We start from the raw sequence: 16069 nt of genomic DNA on the forward strand, positions 1-16069 counted from the left end.
ATAATGAACAACTTAAAAAGCTATCTGCAAGCTAGATATAGCTCAGAATTCTTTTTCAATGTAAAAGAAGTTATTTTTCATATCACTATGGAACATGAGATGATATACTTTACTATAAAGTTTGCCAACTTGGAAACTTGTATTTCAACCTCAGCAAGAGAAAGATTTGCATTTTTGCTGGACTGTCTGCCACAGCTTTAACCTGATGGGTTACAACTTTCTTTTGCTGATACCATTTTTACTGTAGTTCTATTTGTACTGAGGCTTTCTGCAAAAAAACCCCAAACAAACAACAACAAAAAAACCCCAACAGATTAACACGCTTTAAATGTAACTTCTCTCACATTTTATGTCTAGATGTAGGAGGACGATCAGGGAAGCTTTCTGGTAGAGCAGTACTCTGAAGAAAAGCAGCACTAGGGAACCACCACACAGCCACAGTACCCCCAAAGCTATATGCTTCCTTCAGTTCTAAGCTGCTCTTCTTGGGCTTTACGTACTGCAAAGAGAGAACGTGGCCAGAAGAGGTAGGTTTAGCTGTTATTACTGGAGCAGCTGTATCTCTACATTTGCACACAGTGTACAAATGCTTTTAACCAGTTCCTACTATATACAGTTGCTGGATGGTGAGGAAGCCCCTACTAAGAGCAGCAAAAGATTCCGTTTTTTATCTCTTTAAGTAAAAGGAAAACAAAACTCATTTCATATAAACTCTTTCTAGGTATGTAAAACAAGAGCCAACTCATTCCTACACTGAATTATCTTCACAAATTCCATCCATTCATCTTCATCCCAGCCCTCACCTCCACAACTTCAGCCAGCTGTATGGGGGGGTACATGTAAGTTGCCTGAGAAGCCAAAAGAGGGTTCTAAACCATATTTTATCAAGACTAAATATAACTGTATCAAGTATCACTGCAAGACTGACGTATTTGAAAAAGTTCAGGGCTATCAAGCTTGGTGTCTCATGCCAAATGCTAGATGGCTGACATGGTAATTTTACTCCTATGAACAACCACTATGAAACAAGAAACTGAGTTAAAAAAAATAATAATAAATTTAAAACCTAACAACAAACACCCAAGGAATGGAAGGGGTCAGCAGTGCCTGAAAGCCTGCCTGACACGCATAAATGGTGCTGTGCCCCACAATCAACTAATAGTACTATATTAATACTAATGCCTTCATGAGCACATGTACATTTCTCCCTGCGCAGTGCTCCCTTCTTGAAGCACCCCAAGAATACTGAAGCAAATGAGAAATCTACCAGTTGCTCTTTCCCAGAGGTGCAGCTGTTTCAGTACCAAATATTTCAACAATGGGGTAATGAAGCATATAAAATGCAAAAGTGAAAAGAAACAGTGAAGACCTGTTCACCGACAAATATCATCTGGCAAGATCAGAATACAAAATGTCTGAAGTGAAACTTTCTGCAGTTACTGTTTGCTTGTGCCTGCAGAAAAAGTACAAGATCTAAGTAATATATGTACAACTTGGATTTTGTCACTAGTTTAGTGTCAGTCCAAAGTCATCATAGGTATCACTCTAGCCAAGCTGTTGATTTTGCTTAGTGCGGGTGAAGAGAAAATAGAACCAAACCAACCAACCAAAACCACCATAGAAGAATATTGTTTTATTACTTTGGAAGCTGCAAATCAGTGCATCAGGAATAGAATAAGGAGAGAAGTCCATGACTGAGATGGTACAAGCTATTTGTCTATAAGGCTAGCAGAACGAGGACTGCTCTACTCCAAGTACAACTCCCTGGACTTGCATGCACTGTACTCCCTGGACTTGCACTCCACAGATTACACTTCTTCATGAAACACTCCATAAAACAGAAAATACCAAGGGAATTCTCAGGCTTAACTTAATTTTAACTAGGAAACAAGCTATAAAGCCATACCAAAATGTACTTGCGGAGAATTATAAAGGCTCATTTTCTATGGGCTCAATATGGCATTACTAGCAACACCCAGAACAGAAAAAGAATGTTACCAAACACACATTTATTAACACTTCCAAGTTTTCCTGTCTGCATCTTCTTTTAAATGTCAAACACCATTCTGTTATGCATTGGCATTATCCTGAGACATTACAGTATAAATATGGAACTCCACTGACATCACCTGAGAGCTCCTCTTCCAGTGACTGCCACAGTGCCCATCAGCCTCGAATAAAGTCACCGAATCAGTCATTAAGGTATTACCATTCACTTCTCTTCATTCTTTATGGAACAAATTGAGTTTGAGAATAGTTCTGTGAACCATAATTTCAATTTTCTGATTTCATTAACAGATACTCTTGCAGAAAATGTTGTGGTCCCAGTCTTCTTTCTACCATTTACACACTTCAAGTTACAAAACCAGCATTTTCCCACACGCTATGAAACTGAAAAAAGAAGGCTGAAAACCTCACTGCTTCTGCCAACTGAATCAGCAAACTAGAGGAAGCAGAAACAAGAAGAAAGCAGTTGTGTCAGAATAAGGACAAATGAAACCTGGTGCTGCGGAACTGGATACCAAGGTAAGTGGTAAGATATCATCTCACCACAGAATAGTAGAATGGCTTGGGTTGGAAAGGATCTCAGCAGTCATCTAGTTCTAACCCCCTTGCCACATGCATGATTGCCATCTGAAGGCATCCCCAGCATAGAGCCATTTTGCTTGATAAAAGGTTAGAACGTCAACTGCAGCACTGGGGATTTTCATAAAGCCACTTTCCTCAGCTTCCTAGTTTCATTAAACTTCTCAAAATGCATGAAAGAATTCAATTTCTTTTACATTTCAACTCCTTACTCTCTATGGAGGTTGTGTTCAAAATTACTTTCAGGCTCTTAAAGAATTACAGAGGATGACGATAGGGAGGGAGGTAAACAGATACAGCATGATCACAGGAGACTTTGCAGTCTTGGATTTTAGCCCATGTACTATGACATCTTTGTTATTATAAATGACTATCTCAGATAACACATAATGCTACACCTGCAAAAGGTCTACTTTTATATCCTATGAAACTGAAGTTGTACTGTAAGCATTGTGAGGACTAGAATTAGTATTCAGAGAACTCAGAAGGAGAAAAATATGACAGGAACAGCATTATTAAGTATGTATGAAAGAATCAGCATTGGTGTTTCTAAAAAGCTCCCTGAATACTTCTTGGCCTATGCAATACAACTTCTGTTAAATTTTCCACCTCCAATTTCTTGAGGTAACTGTCAAATTTATACTCTTTTCCTTCTTCTCCATACTTGGATTCTACTGAAAAATAATAGTAAAAGTCCAACATTTAGTGATGGCTTTCATAAAAGAAATTCCAGTTTGCTGAGATTTCACAACTCAGTGAAAGAAATTTAACACAAAGATATTGCTATCAAGAGTTCAGAAGTGAAAGTACATGAAGTTCGTGACATACCAACATAAATTAAAATCAGCATCTCTGCAGGTCATGGGCTAGAAGTACCCTGAATTGTTGAATTTAATGTTTTCAAGAGATTAATTACCTAAAAGAACTCCAAAACCCTGTAATAAAAAATATCAATTTGCAACAATGTTTTATTTCAAAACGGATGACAGAGAGAAAGAATGAGCATTTGATACACGGCTTGTCTACAAGATTTGACATATGCTACCTGCTAGTAAAGGAGAGCTGCAGTTTTCTTGGTGAAGATGCAGTGTATGTTTAAGAGGCACAATCCTTCAATGTTTACTTCCCTTCTTTCTTCACACATGCTTAATAATGAGGTTGAATTAAAGGATTTTTAGGTAAAACTCTCCCAGGCTTTGGCTGCTAAATGTTGTATCACAATCAGCACATTATTTAAAGAAAATTATCTATGTTCAGCTTTCATAAAGGAACAAAAAACAAAAAAACAAAAAAACTAGAACTTGTCATTTAATAACATGTCTGTTTTAGATATGTATAATTATGCTTGTGAGATAAATTTTGGTTTCAAATCCAGCCTTAACTTAGAGACAGGACAGGAAGGCGATAGCTCTATTCCACAGCTACCCGTACACTTAGATTTCCATCTAATGCATGGACTGCTATGTTGGAAGCAAATGAAATAGAGCAGCAACTTGATAAAAGTAAGCTTTTTCCACAAGAGATTGTATCTATCATGCTAAGGAACAGTACTGTTTTTGTACAGACGCAGTTGAACAATAAGACAAAAATATCTTATTGGAATTTACTGGGTAATTCAACTGATAAACCATGAAACACAATAAACAAAATTATCATCCCAGACTTTTTTAACCAGAAAAAATGAAAAGTTGTTTTAACCTGTATTAAAAAAGCATTATGAAGGCACATATTCATAAGCTCACCACTTTTATGAAGAAATCATTCAAAAAATAGTTAATATGTTTCCCTTCTAAAGTAAGTGCTGTTTTAGTATATTCTGACTAACGAGATCTACAGAACTAAAAGGCAAAGATTTAAATATTCTAACTATGCTTAACCACAATTGACTATGCTTTTGACCACAAAGATTTGGACTCTCATTTACCACTTAATTTTAGTTCAATATTCCTTTCTGCAAAAACACAGTAGGTACACCAGGACATTTAGTAAAAAGGAAAAAAAAAAAACCAAAGTCATGGGTTTTGCTCATGAAGTATCCCTGTCTTCCTTATTCAGGATTCATGCTGCAAACAAGTTATTTCTCTCAGACAGTTCTGTCAACAAGTGCGAACCTCTGCATCAGGGCTGGGAATAATAAGGCCAAGTTGCTGTGGATAAGGATCAGAGGAAGGCCAACAAGACTGACATCCTGGTGGGATCCTGTTACAGATCACCAAAACAGGATGAGGACACGGACAAGAGATTCTACATGCAACTAGCAGAAGTCACGTAATCACCAGCCCTGGTTCTCATGGAACAACTTCCCTGATATATGCTGGAAATACAATACACTCCAGGGGAAGCAGTCTAGGAGGTTCCCAGAGTGTGTGAAGGATGACTTCCTGACGCAGCTAGTAAGACAGCCTAATAGGGGACCTTCCCTGCTAGATCTGCTGTTCACAGAGGACAGATGGGAGATGTTGTGGTCATGAGCTGTCTTGGGCAGAGAGGCTACAAAATGGGACAGTTCTCAGTCATTAGTGAAGTTAGGAGGGAGCTCAGCAAAACTATTACCTTGGACTTCTGGAGGGGAGACTATATAGGACACTGATAGGGAAGGTCCCTTGGGAATCAGTCCTGATGGACAAAGTTGCTAGCATACACAGGGAGAAAATCAGAAAAGCTAAAGCCCATTGTGAGCTCAACCCTGCCACTGTGATAGAGGACAACAAAAAAATGTTTTTACAAACATATTAACAGTAAGAGGAAGGCCAAGGAAAATCTCCATTCTTTACTGGATGTGGTTAGAATAAGGGATAAGGAAAAGGCTGAAGTTCTCAGTGTCTTCTTACATTTGGCTTTAATGGTCAGACCAGTTACCCATGGGGTACTCAGACTCCTGACGTGGAATTCTTGGGTGGGGAGCAGAATAAATCCCCCATGATACAGGTGGAAAAAGTTAGGAGCTTGCTACTCTGCCTGGACTGCCAGAAGTCCATGGGGCCAAACAGGATCCACCTGAGGATACTGAGGGGGATGTCGAACACGATTGCCAAGCTACTCTGCACCATCTAACAGCAGTCCTGATCAAATGGGAAGGTTCCTGATGACTGGAGACTTCTAATATGACTTCCATCTATAAAAGGGTTGAAAGGAGAATCAGAGGAACTATAGGCCTGTCAGCATGACCTCGGTTCTAGGAAAGGTACGGAGTAGATCATCTTGGGTGCGATCACACAGCATGTGTGGGACAACCAGGGAATCAGGCCCAGCCAGCAAAGGTTTGTTAAAGGGAGGTCCTGCTTGAACAATCTCATCTCCTTCTATGACTATTTTGATTTTCCTTCTCTAGAACAGTTTCCACTATTTACTGTTGGGCCAAGTTCTAAAATAGTTATGGCCTATAATTTATTTCCAGGCAATACTCCTATCACATTCCACATTCTGACAATTTGATTGATACAACATCTACAACATCAGCTTGCAGATAACATAAGAATTTCAAAGAGGAAAGTACACAGACCAGCAAAAAGAAAATGCCTAAATACTACTATAATGACAGCATTTACTGATCCTTTTTTACAGCATTTTACAGCATTTATAGCATTTACTATATACTGATCCTCTGTGGACAGGGGGGTGCATCAGCACTATCATGAGGTTTCTCCCAGACCTATCTGCTCTGATTCTTCTGTGTTTCATTACAGTGTGTAGTCTAGCTATCATGTAGTCAAGGTATATAAAAGCTCCAGAGTTCAGCTATTTCAAAATTCTTCCTTAGGGTTTAGAAGGCAACTGTCTTTCTGTCTTTCCAAGGCATTTTTCTCCATTTTTTAATTGTAACCTACTAGACAGATGCAACGTTGTATCATTAATCTTTTCAGCAGGTTCTGTTGCAATAGCTTGACTGTCTGCATGTGACTACTTTTCAAAATCATGATTCACCATCAAAGTATTCACTGCAGCATCCAGAACAGAAGAACTTATTGCTGTATCTTCTTGGGCAATGAAAAAGTAACAATGGAAGGAAGGGAAGCCTTCTTTTTGGATACCAAAATGATGAACAGCTCCATGTTACCAGATTTTAAATACTGGCTCCTTTATTTGCTCTTAATAAGAAATAATTATCTCTTGGGAAAAGCAGAGTTGCAATGTGCTTCTGTTGAGATTTCACATTTTACATGCAGGCTTAGAGTTTGCCAAGAATACACCCAATGACACTGTACTTCTCAGTATTTGCTAAGATACATACCATGGGCCAGCTTGGAAATCTGTGAATGTGAGACAAGTAGCTGTTTAATAACAGTCTTTTTGTGCCACAGAACCTTACTCAATATTTCATTCATAATATATTTGGTCAAATTCTGGCTCATCAATAAAAAAATCCAACACCTCCACGCATTTGGTTTTCTTTTGCAGCCATTTAACATCTACTTTACATCTGAATTAGTTTTTCCAGCCACCAGATTTTCTGTCTTTCTTTTAATAGCTACCATGAAGCTACAAAAAAAAAAAAAGAAAAAAAAAAGTAAAAAAAAAAGTAAAAAAAAAAAAGCACAGTTTATCTGACAGCACTTCAGCTCTGGATTTAACAGCAGTTCAATTTATTATCTCTCACATGATAAATTCACATTCTGCACTGCATATCATTTCACTTCGGTTTGTCTTCATCTCAGCCTCACATTTTTTCAAGGTTTCCATCCTTTTTGCATTCCGTTCCCATGTGTACTCTGACTGCTTTAGAGTCTAAGGACTGCCTGGCTCTGTTGCTATGCAACAGCATAGCCTACTTAAGGCTTCCTGAAATAATCCTCTCAAACGCCCTTTTTTTAGACTTGTTTCCAGCAGGAATACTTTACTGTTTCATTATAATGGACCACCGATACTATTATCACAAGACTAGACCACGGTCACCTGGAGAGTCTGGGTACCCAGATGACAAAAACAAGGTCACTGCATGTACCTCTGGCACTGAAACAGGAAGACATAAACCTCAAATACTGCTATATTCTGGCTAGATATTCTCTAGGTGTAGAAAAGTCATGTATTTCTTTACTAGGGGAAAGTTTTTACCACTAAGGGAAAAAACAAAACCACAAACCTCTACTTAACTTAAAATAAGCCACCAGAAAGAAAAGCAAAAGACAACCAACCAACCAACCAACTAACAAAACAAAACCAAACCCCAAACCAACCAACCCTGCAAAAACCCCCACTTATCTGAATTAAACTTTAAATTTAATATAATCAAGAGAAGAAACCTGTATGCAAATATTCCAAGTTGCCATTCATTATAACATACGTGGATTTCAGAATTCCCTAGGGCAAGACCTCGCATCTTTAAAATCACACGCTGGATGTCATGAACTTGAGGTAACTTTGTGCTGCCCTTTAGAAGCTGTCCTGTGACATTCAGTCCTTCCAGCCTCAAACTGCAATTTTCTCATTATGACCTTCTAGTGCTGCTGCTGCTGCGAGGGCAGACCAACGTGTTTTGTTTTCTTATTGCTGGCTCATTTGGGAAGCTTCAGTTAATTTATTTCTGTAACAATATGTAGAGCAATATAAACACAAGGCTCTTGTTAAAGCATCAGTCAGTCAACCCAAGAGGGTCAAATGTCTCACTGTGCGCCAGGCAGAAGGGACAAAGGAAGGTCTAGTAATACAAAGGAGATTTTAATGAAAGGAAATATCTTACGTCATCCTCTTTTTTTTTCCTGTCCATTTTAGCATGCTCAGCAGCAGTTATGTCTATAGAGAGCAATGCATCAGTCCAGCACTGAGGTAAAAAGAGAAAAGATGTTTCCCAGACCCAGAGAAAGCAGACACAAGGCTTGAATTAAGGCCCCCTCAGAAGCACATCTGCCCACACACTTTTAAAGGGAAAACGGGAACATAGCAGCAATTTTATTTTGTTCACAAGATCCAAAGTCTTTGAAATGACTTTTTCTTTTAAAAGAAGCATTGTCATACAATACACACTTTATGTTCATGCCAAGAAATGTTTTTCAGCCAACCTAGTACAAATTTTCTGCAATCCAAGCTCCAATTCTAGCTCACAGCACAGTCAGAGCACTTGCTGAGTACTAAGAAATGTTAAAAAAATAAAAGCACAAGAATTTGAACACGTAATTCTTACATACATGCATAAAAACAGTAACATGTACTGAACTGCAATCCATGTTTTCCGGATATGAGCTAAGGCATCCATATGCAGGCGCGAGCAGAGATCAAAGACCTTCACGCTTCACAAAGTTCCCAAGGAAGGAATTCATGTTGTCAGACCACATGAATACTTTCACACCAAACCTAAGGCCCTCCCTCTTTTTATCTACCTGTTTGTGTACTGTGGATGATGAAAAAAGTACCAGCTGTCTTCTTACAATAAGAATGTATGTGTGGGTAGAATATTTTCTAAGTCTTCCAGTTCTGAAATCCTGGCAAAGGGAAAAGAACTCCTGAGAATAAGAATCACCCACAGGTGTGAGTTTCTGGGCATCATATTTTCATCAAAAATCAGGTGCCAGAATAACTTCAGAGAAAGAAGGTAACTATGTGTATGAGTTGGTGTTGCTCCACATCTAAAGCATCAGGGAAACACACATACAGTTCTTAAAGTCACTACAAAAGAGCTGCCTCACATTGTAAAAGACCTGATTTAGAAATAAAGAGAATAAAATAGAGAAAATGAGAACCAATGTTGAAAAAGGGCATATAGGCAGACTGTGATAAGGAAGCATATAAAAATAAATCTAAGTGGACTTTAAAACTGAGCAGGAAGAAACAATCAACATGAAGTCTCTCTTGGCAACTAAAGACAACTTTTACAACCATTATTTCTCTTTGTAAAGACCTTGGGATGCTGACAACCAGCCTTGAGCCTCTCTCATCCTAACTTAGTGTCCATCTTTAGAACTAGATGAATATGGGAAGTACTACAACAACAGAGGAAAGTAGCAGAAGGAGAATTTCCTAAACAAAGTTTGAATTGTATTATCAAAGCTTTTCTGTGTCAGTATGGACAAGTATTAGTAGTTTCGTAAGTGAACTGTTTCCTGTACTTTAACTGTTAGGAAGTTCACATAAGGTAGGTTTCCCTTTTTGCTTATAACAATGCTTGTAGTGCTCACTCTCCTTTCACCTTCACAGCCAAGAGTCATCACAGCCCTTTAAAAGAGTTGACTGAACTGCAGGCAAATCGTAGGAACTGCTGTCATCCCCAAGTGATGGCAATTCTGCCAAGCCCTCCCAGCTATGCAGCACTACAGTAAAAGTAAGAAAAGAAACTGTAGGGAAACATGATAATAGGGAGATTTTTACCTGCTGTCAAGAGTGAAAGGGTAACTATACACATGCTGGTCTATTCTCCCTGATCTGTACATCAACAGCCTATGTCCAGCTTTCTGACTGGCAGACACTACAGTCCATGGCTAGGAGGGACTTCAGTGTCCAACTGTTTTTCCATGCAGTAATGAGGAAAGAAAAAAAGGAAGATGCACTTCAAATATAATATTTTGAAGTATGTATAGGGTTTATATGGCAAGGTTTTGGTAGCAGAGATCTGTAGGGATAGTCTCCATGAGCAGCTGCTCCATGTCAGATCAGAGCCAGCTCCAGCTGCTCCCAAAGGGACCCACTGCTGCCAGAGCTGAGCCATGAGAGATGCTTGGTGTGCTCTGGGAGAGCAGATTTAAGAGAGGGGAAATCTGCTTTGCAACAGCAGTAGGAAGAGAGGAGTGAGAAACGTGAGACAAACAGCTCTGCAGCCACCAAGGTCACTGCAGAAAGAGGGCCCCACGGTATGAAGCCATGTTTGAGCAGTGCTTGGAGAGCTGCAGGCTGTGTGAAGGCCACATGGGATCAGCTGGGGAAGGATGGCATCTGTGGGAGGGACCCCATGTGGAGCAGAGTGACAGGAGCAGCCAAGACAAAATGCTATGGACTGACTGCAGCCCTGGTCTGCGTGGGGATAAAAGATGGTGAATGGAAGGAAGGTGTTTTCAGTTTGCTTTTAGTTTTCTCACTGCTCTAGACTGTTATTAATTAGCAATAATTGCCTGTGTGACATACTTTGTCCCTTCTTAAAAAAGAAGGCAGAGGAAGTGTGAGTAAAAAGTGAGAGAAACAGCAGAGGAAACACTAAGGTCAAAGAAGGAAGGGGAGGTTGTGCTGCAGGCACCAGAGATGCCCACTTTTCCCAGGAGTGGCTGTCAATAGCTTGGTCAGTGGGTTCAGCAGATGGAGCCAGCTGGCACCGAGGCTGTACAACGCTGGGCAGCCCCCAGCCTCTCCTCACAGGACACCAATGCAGCCACCCTATTGCCAATATTCTGACACCAGCACGCTCATCAGCAGAATTCATGTTTATCACAAGATACTATGCAGATATAAATGGCCACGAGAAGCAGTTAATAGCTGTTTCAGTGCATTTTTCAAACTTTACCAGCTTGCTGAAACTGCTCTGCTGTCACTTTCTTTCTTCTTCAGACTAGGAAATCACAGGCACGTGATAACCTCGTTTGTCACATGTCCCTGATACCATGTAGCTGATACATGACAGTCTCATTCCAAGTGAAGGCTGTGTGTCAACTATGCTAATAGCATGAGCAGTGGATAAGGCGTTATCGTCTACACAGCAGTCTGTAACATCACAGACCAGGATATTCTCTATGTTCTCAGTGACTGTGATCCTTGCAGCAGTGATTTCTATAAACAACAAAAGCAATGTGATTTTCCCAACACTGAGGCCCATTTTTTTTTTACATGAGAAAAGATGAGGACTCTTTTCTCTGTTATTTTAAATAACTTAAACATAAGATTAGTCTTGACATTTTTAGGTTTCTGTACCAGAAGAAAGGTGGAGGAGGAGTACATATCAGCTTTTCAAGCCTATAAGCAGCTTCCAAGAAAGCATTCACTATAGTAACAAAATTGAGTTCTTTTTTTAAAAAAATCACACCACATTATTCTGCTGGATTCTGTCAGAAGAGCAAGAAGGGCCAACGATGCAAGCATGCTGCATGGAGTGACATTATGGCTTGTAAGCTAAGCTTTGGTTAGTTTGTTTAAAATGCAAATAGTCCACAAGTGAAATAAGTTAAAAAAAATCTAACATGGTAACAACTGAAAACAACAAACAAAAATACAGTTGCCCATACACAAGAAGTGTGCCAAGTTCAGGTTAATGACCGGTACGCAGAGGCTCATTTTCAGCTTCATGTGGCCAAAAGGAGATATTACGAAGGATTTCAAGCTTCATAGATGAGTAAGAACCAGCCTTTACAAAAATATCTTAAAGTAAGCAGTGAAATAAAATGGCAAACCCAAATCTTTTATCTCTTTTGAAAATTCAATTTATTGTAACGTTGAAATGTAGGACAGTACCCATGAAATCTGGGTTAATTTCAAGATGTGTTGATGTTGATGAAAACTCCGTAACTTGAGTCAGAAATTCACCTACACTGTTAAAAAATTAAAGGAGAAAGACATTTTTCTCTCTGCTGTGAGGCAATTGATGCCCACATTTTCTGACCACACTGAATTAAAAACGTCAGTGAATAAGTGCTTCATAGGCAACCTTTACGTAAGTAAATTTTAACTGATTTTTTTTTCTACCCTTACTTTGAAAAAATATTTCCATCACCTCAACCTTAGACCTCCCACCTATGGCCTCCTCATGAACTGACAGAAACAGCACCAATGTGTCCACACAAACAGCACAGACATTCGTGCAACATAGAAATCCGTATTTATGCTTTCCGCATAGATCAAGATAAAAATCAGAGGTCAACTGAAAATGGAAAGATGTCTTCATTCAGAAAAAGCTTTTCAGTCCAGTCTTGCCTTCATATGACAGTTCATGGATATAGCCTGCTCAGCCTCAGTGTCTGTCTAAAATATTTATTTCCAAAATATCCCTCCTATTCCTATTCAGTTTTGTTAAAGCACTGTTGTGCATATCTAAGCCTGACATCCAGAATCAGACAGTATTTTTCCCCTTTTAAATTTTGCCTTTCTTGCTGCTCAGCACCCTACAGGGATTATTCAAATATCACTACTTGAATATATACATAAATTAATATATTAAATTCCATTATTAACTGTTAAATGTATTTTGTTAAGAGTTGTTAAGAGTACCTGAAACACAGGAAAAATATTCAAGAATCTGTAAAGCTGGAGCGAAATTGAAATCTCTGCTTCTTCTGCTCTTCTATACGAAACAGAGCTGAATCCACATGCCTCAGCATGTGTCCACTCCTTTCCACAGAGCTAGTTTATATGACATCATCACTTGAACAATCCTCTGTATCCCAATGACAGTGATCTACATGTGCCAATACATTTCTGGGGAAGCACAACAAATCTTTGAGTCATTTGACTCACAAGCCATATTAGTAAACTTATCTGTAAGCCCAAGGGGAATTTGGCTATTTACTTAAAACTCCACATTAAATAATGCAATGATTTCTGAGGTCTGTTAAAGCTATTTTCAGGTGAATAATTCTCCTGCTTGGTAAACCTCAGTATACTGTTTAAGGAGCTATCAATGCTGACGGGTTCAACAGAAAGTGAAAGCAAACAATCCAACTTTCCCTACCAAAAATTAAATACAATGGAATTCTTTTCTTTAAGAATATAAAACTAGATTGTAGAGAGTGAGAGTAAAGGTGCTCAGTCTCCAGGTCTAATGATCAGAAGACGGTATTATTAGAACATAAGATTAAAGTGAAGAGCTATGCCATCCCTGGGATAAAAAACAGCACAGAATACAACAGACACCATACATACTTTAGGAATATAACAATAAAGAAGGGAATTTATTTAAAAAAAAAAAAAAAAAAAAAGGAAACAAAGCCCCAAACCCTGGAAAACAAACCAGAAAACCACGACCACCACCACAAGAAACCACACCGTGGTCCCAGGGAAAACAAACAAACTGCAATTCTCATATTCTCAATACTACCTAATCCCAAACAAATACATCACAAAGCCTATTTGAGACACTTGCAATTGACTTTCTAGTTAACTGCTAACTTGAAAGATAAAAAAATCCACACAGGAAAAATAAGAGTATAACAGAAAAACTTCTGTAAGTTAAAGAAAACATACTACCACCTCTGATTTGAGGCAAATATAGCTGGTGATCACATTGCCAACGCAAACTGTTTCAGTCCGATTATTAAGCATGTAATCAAATATTCCCGTGAGCTCTACTAACACTGCATAAACTTTCTATGAAACTGCAAAGCATCACATCTTTTAGATGCTATGACAGGAGCAATCAAGTATTGCAGAGCTAATCCTTACCACTCCGAGACAATGTTTGCTCTGCTCGGCTTTATATTAGGCTTTCTTCTGCACTTCTTCCTATTAATCTTTGGGCACTCTAAACCAACAAGAATAGAGTAAAGGAGGTCTACAAACGGAATTACACCTGATACTAGAGAATGGTCTTAGAGGTCAAAGGCTGTTAAGATATGTGCAGAAGAATAAGTAGCGTTTACTCAGCTTGTATAATTCACTGAGAAGACTATTCTGAGTATACTTTTCCTTAAAGCAGAGACAAAAACACGATATTGCAAGGCCATTTCTATATGCCACGACTGAGCCCCAAAAGCAGGGGTGATTAGGTAATATCAAATAAATAAGCACAGAATCAAGTAGTCATATTCCTGTAACTTTGTTACAAAGAAGGAAGAATTATAAACAAGTAAAAGCAAAGTATGAAGTCAGTAGTACAGGACAATTAGACTAGAAACCTGTGCTTTATGTAAAGCAACTTCTTCATATTCTGATGCTAAGGACAATACCAGCAAATATATCTTCTTTTCTGATTCTTCCAGAATTTTTCACTAGCTATCCCTAACAAGCCTGTGCAGAAAGCCTTCAGGAGTTGTTGAAAGTGAATACCCCTAAGGAAAAGAAACTATGAAGTTCAGAACAATGTTGGCAACATTCACAATTATAAAATGCCACCATGTTCTACAGTTCTTGCTTGATTTCTGTTGTTTCTTGCCCTACACCAGCACAGTTTGAATGCTGAATTATAAACAGTTATTAAGTGTACTCAAATTTAGATCTCAAGATTGCTTCAGTCTTCAGATTACAGCATGTGATAGAGCTTTTCTTGAATATATTCTATGTGGGTGGGTTTGACAGAAGAGCAAGTTTAGCTTGCAGTTCTTGTTGGCACATACCTATTTGTATTTTTCTGCATTAGAATAAGATATGTTAAATAATTACAAACTCAATAACGCATAAATTTGGGAAAGGTTAGTTAGTTTGCTGCTCATTGTCTTAGTGGAAATTTCACTTCACAAGTCAACCAGGGACATACATGTACAGCCAGGTCCCACAGTGATTATGGACAACTCCTATCATTGTTCACTTACTCTTATCATAGAGCTACATACAGTTTGAAAATGTTTTCTTGGATCAATCACAGAATCACAGAATAGCCAGGGTTGGAAGGGATCATGAATCTCCAACCCCCCTGCCACATGCAGGGCCACCAACCTCCCCATTTAATACAAGACCAGGCTGCCCAGGGCCCCATCCAACCTGGCCTTGAACACCTCCAGGGATGGGGCATCCACAGCCTCTCTGGGCAGCCTGTTCCAGCATCTCATCACTCTCTCTTAAAGAACTTCCCCCTGACATCCAACCTAAATCTTCCCTCCCTCAACTTAAAACCATTTCCCCTTGTCTTGCTGTTATCTACCCTTTCAAAGAGTTGATTCCCCTCTTGTTTGTAGGCTCCCTTCAGGTACTGAAAGGCTGCAATGAGGTCACCCTGCAAGCCCAGCTCCCTCAACCTGTCTTCGTAAGGGAGGTGCTGATCATCTTTGTTAGGATCATCAAGAACCCAGTCTCAACAAAAGAACTGTAAAAGCACGGGGTACTGGTCTGCATACACATTGCTTAATCCATGATGAGTGACTTCAAAAAGTTGTTACTATTATCAACATCATGTCATAGATGAAATAAAGCCCCCATTTACACATAACTGAGTCTTATTAAGATGATTTCCTGAAATTAGTTTGCCGTGCTCTAAAGATGCTTGATCCTGATGCATACTTAACCAGTCAAACATTTTATTTTTGGTCACCTCTAAACAGGTTTATAAAACCAGATTATAGCTCTATTTGCTGGAGGATAACAGCTGAGGTTTAGAATGAAGTTGATACTCCTTTCTATCCTGCTACAATACAAACTGCTAACATTACAGGCCAAAGCCACTAATCTACAAAGGATTAATCTATAACACTAAACCACAAAGGATGAGAGTTCTGACTTCTCACAAGGCAATCCGTTCTCTCAGCCTGTGGTCTCAGGCAATCATTACCTCGATCTCTGCTCAGAGGCCTAGAAATGTAAGCACTCAGACTGCCTGCAGGAACCAACCACTGAAAGATCCAACTGGGAGACAGAGGCAGCATCTATTAAATTACAGTCTGCGTAATTAGGCACAGTAAAGGCCACCTCATCTTCTGCAGAAAGACCT

The 16069-nt window shown here is 39.1% G+C and overlaps 1 protein-coding gene across 3 annotated transcripts in view; it reads right to left on the reverse strand.

The window, feature by feature from the left end:
• Window positions 1-16069, reverse strand: part of PKIA (cAMP-dependent protein kinase inhibitor alpha) — a 38468-nt gene that overhangs the window by 8251 nt on the left and 14148 nt on the right. The gene's annotated exons all lie outside the window — the stretch shown is intronic.

Source organism: Lagopus muta, chromosome 3, assembly GCF_023343835.1.
Source record: "Lagopus muta isolate bLagMut1 chromosome 3, bLagMut1 primary, whole genome shotgun sequence".
NCBI classification, from domain to species: domain Eukaryota; kingdom Metazoa; phylum Chordata; class Aves; order Galliformes; family Phasianidae; genus Lagopus; species Lagopus muta.